Here is an 8,931-nt window from a genome sequence, read left to right as displayed (position 1 = left end):
TTTAATACATTAACCGTTACGAATTTTAAGGCGATTCTTTCGTGAATACTCTACCAACTAACCTATTAACCTTACATAATTGTTTCATACTCCAAGTAGTCATTTAAGGACCCTAACCAAGGTTTCAAAGTAAGGCGAGGGGAAATGGTTCGTTCACGAAACACCGTTACTTAAAATGGTCGTTTCTCCTAAACCGTACATCGGATTTAAGTGAACCACATATCAAAACGAAGCTTACGACATAATATAGCTAAACATGGAAAAGTCACAGATTCAACAGTTAGCTCTTTGTCCCGAACACTAAGAACAAGCAGTTGTATAAAAATGGGCATTATGACGGCTATGTTTACGCGATTACCAAGCTTTAAACCACTCCAAACAACCACCATTCAACTCACAATCAACAATACAACCAACCCTCATCCAAACCTTACTACATCAGTCCCAAATCTCAAGATTTTCCAATTCATTCAACCCTAAACATGAACTACTAACTATACTTATGTTTCATTAATTATAAACAAGATTCCAACATCCAAATCACTACAAATCCAATCCAAACTTTAAACACACAAGCATCATGCTTCTCATTTACTATAACAATAAAAACCAAACCTAATACTCAAAGTAAAGTTAGGGTTTGGAGGTGTTATACCTTCTTTGGAGTGATTAGAGTAGCTAGGAAGCCTTAAGAAGCCTTGAGATAGCTTAGGTTTGCTTGGATCTTAAAGGAAAATCAAAGAAAACAAAGTTAGTAACTTGAAAACACTATTCATCATCTTCTTCCTTGATTTATTGGAAGAGATTCATGAAGAATTGGAGGCTTAAACTTCTAGGATAGCCATAACTAATCATAAGGAACCTTGGATAATTACCTTGTAATATAACAAAGCTTGAATCTTGATTTTTGGAATTTTTCTTCTTGAAAAATAAAGAAGGCCGAGAGCTTCTTCTTCTTGGGAGGGTTTTTACTTTGCTAAATATGTTTGTGGTGGAAAATGAAAGTGAATGGGATATTTGGGTGATAAATGGGTTGATTAAAGTGAGTGGAGTGTGACTAAGCATGACATCACCTTGGTGACTTCATCATTTACCACTTGTTATCACTTGGTGGTGGAAGCATCTTTTTATGCTAATCCTTGCTTAATTGCTTGATTATCATCCTTAATCCTTGCACTAATCTCTCTTGCATTACTTGTCGTTTAATTGTTGTATGACTCGTTTATCGTTCGTTCTTGCTAATCGTTTGAGGGATCATATCCGGGATCTTATTACTTGGGTTCCCCTAACCTTTCTCAATATATTATATTACTTTTATGATCTTCTCTTATAATCCTTGAATATAAATCCTTTTAATCATGTTACCTTGTACTCAATTCTTTCGGTATTTGGTTGATTTTCGGGAAAAATCAATATGTTCGAATTTGGATTCCGGCGATCTTCACATACACTTATATACCATATAGAGTACTAATAAGATCTCAGAATATCAATTAAGGAACTGCTACATAGTGTGGCATGAAAAGTTTTCTTAATCAGCATAATCAACAAAATCACTATTCATAAGGATTACAAAAAGTCCAAAATTTTTGGGGTTATTATGGAGAGTCTGAACTCTCGCTTTCTTGACACGATCTGCACCTTGGCACATCACCTCCACTACTTCCCACGCCTCTTTGGACATTTCCTTGTCTACAATCGACAATAGAATGTCCTCAGGGATGCTTTGATAAATTGCTGTCATGACGATTTTATCCATCTTGTCATCGCTGGTCGCTTTGGGGTTTTTTGGTACAACTGCCTCCTACACTCCGTGGGCTTTCATAAACGCTTTCATCTAAAGCGCCCAGGATGTGTAATTTGCCCTTGTCAATATTGGATAGCTCTACCTAATTGTTCCTTCTTTGTTTTTCTCTGGATTCATCGTAGGTGTTGCCCTTGGCATAAACTTGGGCATCAAACGTTGAACCTATCGCTCTGATACCAGATTGTTGAAAAACTAGTATGTATGTAATATGATTTGTTTAAACTTAACAAAGAAAGAGATGCTCTGAAAGCTGATTTTTATTCATCCAGTAATAGAAACATATATATGACCCTTACATCAGAAAATGGATGAAAAATAGGAACTAACAACTGCTCTCCTAATACTTCTCTACTACAATGTTTATTCCACTACCTTGCTATAAATAAGCAACTAACAGCAAACAAAATGACTAAACAAAAACAAAGACTCAAACAGACTAAACATTTAGATTATAAACCCAACAAGGATTACATCTTAAGTTCTATCTCTTGATCATTAACTGCCAGCAATTGCACTCATTAACTATGCCAAACACTTCCTTTTTTCCTGATCATTTCTTGCAGCTAACACCACATATAAGAACAATTAATTAGTACTTATATAGTAATCTCAGTATTTAATAACTGAAAGTAGGAATCTTACAATCAATTCCAACAAAATGGTGGGCATGTGTCTAACTTTGCGAGCCATCTACCTTTTTTATTTATGTGAATCAGTAACGTAACTGTTCGTCGACATATTTTAAACTATCATAATCTTTGTTGTATTCAACCAAATATACTGTCGGCTCAAAACCTGGTTAGATATTGTATGTTTAAAGTTGATCTGTCAAAAACCATCCTATAAAAGAGGGTACGCAAACACCATACTTGTTACGAATTAAACAGATCTTTCAAATGGATTCCATAATGCACACTAAAATTAATTCACGAGAAGATGAAGAAGCTTGCTTGTTAGCAATGCAACTCCAACTGCTTCAGTACTGCCTATGGTTCTGAAAGCAGCCATTGCGCTCGACCTTTTGGAGATCATAGCTAAAGCTGGCCCCGACGCCTACGTTACTCCAAATGAGGTAGCCTCTATCACTACAAGAAAAACGGCCATTTCCTACCAGCGTTTTGGTAGGAAATGGGCTATTTCTGGTAGAAAAAGGGGGCAATTCTTACCAAAAGGCTTGGTGGGATTTGCTCCAGTCGGAATTGCTTTGTGGTAGGAATTGGTGCTTGTGTCTCAAATGGTCCCACTTGCCAAGTGGCCGCCCATGTGGCGCGCCACATGGGCGGCCACGTCACCTGTCATGTCAGCTGCCACGTCATACAAATTGGGGTCAGATTGATGAGTTGGCATGTGAGACCCATCCACGTGTCCTGCCACGTGGCAATTGACACAGAAAAGACCTTTTTCCTACCAAAATTGGTAGGTTTTGAGTGAGTATTTCCTACCATAACTGGTAGGTTTTGATTGATGAATGGTAGGTTTTATGTCAGAAGACATGAATATCAGCATTTCCTACCAACCATTTCCTACCACTGTTTAGCTTGAATGTGGTAGGAAATACCTTGAATGTGGTAGGAAATGGCTTGAATGTGGTGGGAAATATTGGACAGTTTTTTTATAAAAAAATTTATTTCATTGATAACAATGTAGAACAAGTTGTACATAAATTAATATCTAAATCATAAGCATACAACAATAACCAAAATTGAAAAATTCATCATAAATCACAATCCGGACATATCACCATTATAACATTAAAAAAAATTACATATCCGTGATAATTACATATTAGAAATAATAATTCATTACAATAATTAATAGATGATTCAAAAGTTAAGACTAATCATCTTCAAGTTCTCATCATTGTTGAATCATTTGCCTTCATTCTTTGTAATTTCTTCATTATCGTTGTTGAATAATTTGTCTACATTCTTTGTGAGTTTTCCATTTTCGTCTTTGTTTCTTTCATTTCCTTGGTCTCGAGTGAATAAAATCTACATAAGAAGAGATTATAAATGTTAGTATTCATTAACGTACATGAACAATTAATACATTTAGTAAAAACAAATAAGTAATTATATAAACGAATCAAGATAAAAAATATGTTAAAAATATTGAAATGCATACATATATATGAGATGGTTTAAATGAAGAAGATGAAGATATTTACCAAAAGATAAGAAGAGGATGGAGAAATTATGAAATGAAATTTTAGTGGAGTAGATGAAATTGAAAGTGAAAAGAGGAAGATAGTGGTTTATAAGTTCAAATCACCTATTTCCTACCAATATTGGTAGGTTATGGGTTTAGGCAGAATTTTCAAATTTTTGAGTTTAATTTTGGCTCCGTATTTGAAATTTTCATTTTTGATTTTGGCTCCACATTTGAATTTTTTGTGAAATTAAGGTTCATTTCCTACCAATACTGGTAGGTTTTGAATTTGACGAAAATTTTGAATTTTTGGTTTTGGCTCCATATTTAAAACTTTTAGTTTTGGCTCCATATTTTGAATATTTGAATTTTCGTGAAACTAAAGTTTATTTCCTACCAATATTGGTAGGTTTTGAGTTGGACTTTGTTTTTGAATTTTTGGATTTCGCTCCAATTTTAAAAATTTTGAATTTACTTTCATGTTTAAAATTTTCGTGAAACTACAACCAATATAGGTAGGTAATGGGGTTTAACGATTTTTTTTTAATTTTTAGTGTGAGTGCAATTATTAAAAAGTAAATTAAATATTTTAAAAAAATTTTAAATGTCAATATAGGACTAAATACTAGTAAACCAAATATATTTATTTTTTTTTCTAAAATTTTTATCATATCCCTAAAAATATATAGAGAAACTAACAAATATATCTTAGTTAAAAAATTGGATAATATTTATTAAAAATCGAATATTATACGAAATTGTTAAAATAAAAATTTAATTACTATTTTCAGGTGATGCCTTTTCCTACCAATTTTAGGTCTATTTCATACCAAACTTGGTAGGAAATACCCAACTAGGAAAAGGACAAACAATTTTTTTGGGCAAAACCTACCAATTCCGGTAGGAATTAAAAGTTTGTTTTATGGGTTTATTATTAAAATATAATAGCTTAATTTTTAAAAAATCAATATTTCGACTACATGTATAAAATTCATGTATCTAATCATCCTAAGGTTGGATTATTAAAAAATAAAAATAAAAAATCCAAGTGTGTAATCCTAAACATCCCCGACACTTTGAGTTGAAAACCTAACTCAATCTTCGAACAATCTCGACGTTCTGTTTTCTAAACGATTTTCTTAGTCATAATTGTTTTCTTACCCAAATTTTTTTCCTAGTTTTATTTCACTATAAATTGACATTTCACTTGAAAAGTTTTAATTTATCGAATCATTTTCATATTTAATATTTTTTTCGTAATAATTATAATTATCCGAAAAACAAATGGAAACACGGGACTATAATTGTAATCAACTAACTTTTAGAGTTCCACTATTAAAATTAATTGATGTTTATGTTTTTAGAGTTTGATAAACGAAAATGTGACAAACAATGGGCGAAAAGTAAAAAAATATATGTTTCTTGCATTTTTTTCTATAGATCTATTATAAAAACATAATAGCTTAATTTTTAAAAATTCTATATTTCAATTACATGTATAAAACTCATATCTAATCATTCGTAAGGTTGGATTATTAAAAAAATCTAAATGTCTAACCCTTCCCCGAAACTTTGAGTTGAAAACCTAACTCAATCGTCGAACAATCTCAACGTTCCGTTTTATAAACGATTTTCTTAGTCATTATTGTTTTCTTACCCAAATTTTTTTCCTAGTTTTATTTCACTATAAAATGACATTTCACTTGAAAAGTTTTAATTTATCGAATCATTTTCATATTTAATTTTTTTTTGTAACAATTATAATTATCCCAAAAATAAATGGAAACACAAAATTGTAAGTGTAATCAACTAACTTTTAGAATTTCACTATTAAAATTAATAGAAGTTTATGTTTTTAGAGTTTGATCAACGGAAATGTGACAAACAATGGGCGAAAAGTACAAAAAAATATTTTTCTTGCAGTTTTTTCTATAGATCAATTATAAAAACATAATAGCTTAATTTTTAAAAATTCTATATTTCAATTACATATATAAAACTCATATATCTAATCATCCGTAAGGTCGGATTATTAAAAAAAATCCAAATGTCTAACCCATCCCCGAAACTTTGAGTTGAAAAACCTAACTCGATCTTCGAACAATCTCGACGTTCCGTTTTCTAAACGATTTTCTTAGTCATAATTGTTTTCTTACCCAATTTTTTCCCTAGTTTTATTTCACTATAAAATGACATTTCACTTGAAAAGTTTTAATTTATCGAATCATTTTCATATTTAATATTTTTTTTCGTAATAATTATAATTATCCAAAAAACAAATGGAAACACAAAACTGTAAATGTAATTAACTAACTTTTAGAGTTTCAGTATTAAAATGAATAGGTGTTTATGTTTTTAGAGTTTGATCAACGGAAATGTGACAAACAATAGGCGAAAAGTACAAAAAATATATTTTTCTTGCAGTTTTTTCTATAGATCTATTATAAAACATAATAGCTTAATTTTTAAAAATTCTATATTTCAATTACATGTATAAAACTCATATATATAATCATCCGTAAGGTTGGATTATTAAAAAAATCCAAATGTCTAACCCATCCCCGAAACTTTGAATTGAAAATCTAACTCAATCTTCGAACAATCTCGACGTTCTGTTTTCTAAATGATTTTCTTATTCATAATTGTTTTCTTACTCAATTTTTTTTTTCTAGTTTTATTTCACTATAAAATGACATTTCACTTGAAAAGTTTTAATTTATCGAATCATTTTCATATTTAATATTTTTTTTCATAATAATTATAATTATCCAAAAAATAAATGGAAACACGGACTCTAAGTGTAATCAACTAACTTTTAGAGTTTCACTATTAAAATGAATAGATATTTATGTTTTTAGAGTATGATCAACGAAAATGTGACAAACAATGAGCGAAAAGTGGAAAAAACATATTTTTCTTAGTTTTCTCCCATTTCCTACCAATATTGGTAGGAAACGACCTGAATTATTGATATTTATTTATGCTTCAGAAAAATGTTATATATTCTTAACAATATATAACATTAAGATTCTACCAAAACCTACCAACCTTGGTAGGAAAAACTTTCCCACCAAACTTGGTAGGAAATGGTCTCGGATTGATGATATTATTTCTTTTTTCATAAAAAAGTTTAATCAATAAAATAAGTGAGGGCTGATGACGTGGTTGGTGGGACCATTTCGGTATCAAATTTTGGTCAAAACCTACCAAAATTGGTAGGTTTTGAGTTTCCCACAAATATTGGTAGGTTTTGGTACTTGCGTGTATAAAATCTGGGCCCCACCTAGAGCAATTCCTACCAGTTTACGGGTTGGTAGGAAATGGTAGAGCAATTCCTACCAAATTTTTCTGGTTTGATTTGCTTGGTAGGTAGGTTATGCTGCCCACTTCAAAAACTTGGATGCACCGGTTATGATCGACCGCATCCTCCGAGTCCTGGCTAGCTACTCCATTCTTAAATGGGGGCTTAATGAGCTAGCCAATGGTCAAGTCGAGCGAAAATATGGATTAGCGAATGTTTGCAAATTTTTGACAAAAAATGCAGATGGAGTCTCCATGGCACCTCTTACGCTTCTGAATATGGATAAGATTATGATGGAAAGCTGGTAATATATTCTTGCTCTAATACTAGAAATACATGTTAAGTAACTGGTCAATCTAAAATATTAAGGTGTGAGTAAGGTCCCAACCAGATCTTATACTGTTCAACTACACAAACTTTGGCAAAGTCATAAATTTAACGCAATGCTAATTATTACAGGTACTACGCAATGATGGAATGAATGTATATGATTATACTGGCACAGATCCTCGATTCAATAAGATCTTTAACCATGCTATGAAAAATCATTCTACCGTTATCATGAAAAAGATCCTTGAGAAATACGATGGTTTCAAAGGTCTCAGGACTTTAGTTGATGTTGGTGGTGGTACCGGGGCTACCCTTAGTTCAATTATCTCCAAGTACCCAACAATTAAAGGAATCAATTTCGATCTCCCCCACGTTGTTGAAGATGCTCCATCTTATAATACTGGTACATCAACACTCTTTAGTCCCTGCACATGTAGAACACAAATGTATATATCCTTCTGCGTTTTGTTTCCTGAGTTAAATTAAACTCCAGTTAATTCTTATGCGTGTGTACAGGCGTGGAACACGTTGGAGGGGATATGTTTGCTAGTGTGCCAACAGGAGATGCCATATTTTTGAAGGTTGTATACATAATCGGATAATTAATTACAAAATTTGAAACTGATTAATCTGTTTACTGATAATTTACCTTGTGATCTTCGCAGTGGATATGTTATAATTGGAGCGACGAACAATGCCTGAAGTTGTTGATGAATTGTTACCAAGCACTCGCGGAAAATGGAAAATTAATAATAGCAGACTCCATTCTTCCGGAGCATCCTGGAAACGAAAATGCAACTAGGACAGCCATTCATTTTGATGCTATTATGTTGGCACATATTCCTGGAGGAAGAGAAAGGACTGAAAAATAATTCGAGGCCTTAGCTAAACGTGCAGGATTTAAACGTTTCAACAAGGCGTGCTGCGCTTTTGATATTTGGATTATGGAATTGTGCAAGTAGAGCTTGATATGGGTAACAAGTTCTTTGGGTGTATTATTAGAAGTCCATTTCTCTAGCAACACAATAAATTTCTGTAGTGAAAATAAAACTTGAAGTGTATTTGCTCTCTTTAACTTTTGTCTGAGAACTCTTGCATTAATGATAACGTTAAAAACTCATAATGTATGTGCTACTAATGTATTATCTTCTCTTCTTTTAACATTAAAAACTCTTGCAATTTCGTGGATTTATCAAGATGATTAGTCTACTTATATATAGGTACTACTTGAAAGGCCTTTGGAAAGAACATAGTATACGATTATACTAGCACAGACCCTCGATTCAGTATCTAATCAAACAAAAACAGAGGCTAATTAAAGAAGCTTATGTTACATGGGTTTTAT

The 8,931-nt window shown here is 32.0% G+C and overlaps 1 pseudogene; it reads left to right on the top strand.

Moving 5' to 3' along the window:
* The first annotated feature begins 2,703 nt into the window (after positions 1-2,703).
* LOC141721520 (caffeic acid 3-O-methyltransferase-like) lies at positions 2,704-8,713 on the top strand (annotated as a pseudogene).
* Positions 8,714-8,931: the final 218 nt, after the last annotated feature.

The sequence above is a fragment of the Apium graveolens genome, chromosome 4 (assembly GCF_009905375.1).
Source record: "Apium graveolens cultivar Ventura chromosome 4, ASM990537v1, whole genome shotgun sequence".
Classification (NCBI taxonomy): domain Eukaryota; kingdom Viridiplantae; phylum Streptophyta; class Magnoliopsida; order Apiales; family Apiaceae; genus Apium; species Apium graveolens.
This window is presented reverse-complemented; position numbering and strand designations above follow the sequence as displayed.